At 37.5% G+C, this 1,484-nt stretch overlaps 1 protein-coding gene across 1 annotated transcript in view; it reads right to left on the bottom strand.

The window, feature by feature from the left end:
• Window positions 1-387: 387 nt before the first annotated feature.
• CLN3 (CLN3 lysosomal/endosomal transmembrane protein, battenin) overlaps window positions 388-1,484 on the bottom strand; it is a 10,978-nt gene continuing 9,881 nt past the window's right edge. The window contains exon 14 of the mRNA XM_044657062.1: window positions 388-1,479. The gene's annotated coding sequence lies outside the window, so the exon portion shown is untranslated. The remainder of the gene's footprint in view (window positions 1,480-1,484) is intronic.

A 1,484-nucleotide genomic window follows, 5' to 3' on the forward strand; every position in this document is an offset into this window, starting at 1 on the left:
GATTTGAACTCAACAAGATAAGTCTTCCTATATGCAGGCTGTCATTCAATCCACTGTGCCACCTAGCTGCCCTACTTTCTTTTAGTGTCTCCCAGACTGATCTATTCATCCTGAGTGTCCTAATCTACAATCCAAATTAACAACTTCCTATTGGATATTTTGACTGGATGTCCCATTAGCAACTCAAACTCAACATATCCAAAATAGAAATCACCTCTCTCAATCCTCACCTCATTCTAAACTCCCCTTTTTCTGTTGAGGAAACAGATACTTTTACCCCACACCAATAAGTCAGTCAATAAACATTAATGGGCTATGTGCTGGGTGCTGTGTGCCAAGCACTGGGAAACACAAAGAAAGGTAAAAATCACGGTCTCTACTCTCAAATTCATATTGCAACTTGTAGGAAATGACAACTTGTAAAAACAGTATATGATATACATCTATAAACACACATACATACTCACGCAATGTAGGTAGAAAGTATTTGATGGAAGGGACTAGCCCATGGGGAGGAGAGGGAGGAAAAGGGAGAAGGACAGGGAAGGACTTCTTCAGAAGGTGGGATTTAAGCTGAGTCTTGAAGAAAGCCAGAGAAGCTAGAAGGTAGAGTTGAAGAGATTCCAGGTATAGTAGACGAGCACTGCAAATCTGTGGAGGAGCTAGCATATTATGTGTGAAGAACAAATAAATAGGTCAGTGTAGCTAAACTGAAGAGTGTATGGAGATAAGTTAACATGTGTTTTGCAGGATAAAAAGAAAATTTAAAAAGAAAAGGAAAAAAAGATCTGACTCCAAATATGACCTCAGATACTTAGCAGTGTGAGCCTGGGCAAATTATTTAACCTCAGTTTTATTAACTGAAAAATGGGCATAATTGAGAGCATCTATCTGGCAAGACTATATGAGATATTTATAAAGCGCACAGTAGGTGGGTGTTCCATAAATGCCTATCCCTTTCCCCGCTTCTTGGCTCAGCTCAAAAGCTACCTGATAAATGAAACTTTTCTTGACTTACTTTTTTTAATCCACCACCATTTCCTTCAAAAAATTTAATTTTGTATTTATTTAATATTTATTTATGGGAGCATATAGAATGAGGTTAAAAGCTTGATTGAGGCTATTCAATCCCCTCATTTGACAGATGAAGAAAGCAATTTGACTAAAATCAGAGGGATATGAATTTAGGTCCTCACTTATTATACCACACTGCCTCTGATCATGTCATCTCCCCTGACAGAATGGAAGCTTTTTAAAGACAGGGACCACTTCATGTCTTGGATATCCAATGTCTAACATAGTATCTGGAACACTGTAGGGATTAGTCAATTCTTGTTATTAAAATTGTTACTATACTGTAGGCATTTTAAAGTAAGAACATTATCATGATTTCTTTCAACAGATTTCATGAGATCTAGAGCTGGTCACATTAGAGAACATCTCATCCAAACCCTTCATTTTACAGATGAGCAAACAAACCTTGG

This window comes from Gracilinanus agilis, chromosome 1 (assembly GCF_016433145.1).
Source record: "Gracilinanus agilis isolate LMUSP501 chromosome 1, AgileGrace, whole genome shotgun sequence".
Classification (NCBI taxonomy): Eukaryota; Metazoa; Chordata; class Mammalia; order Didelphimorphia; family Didelphidae; genus Gracilinanus; species Gracilinanus agilis.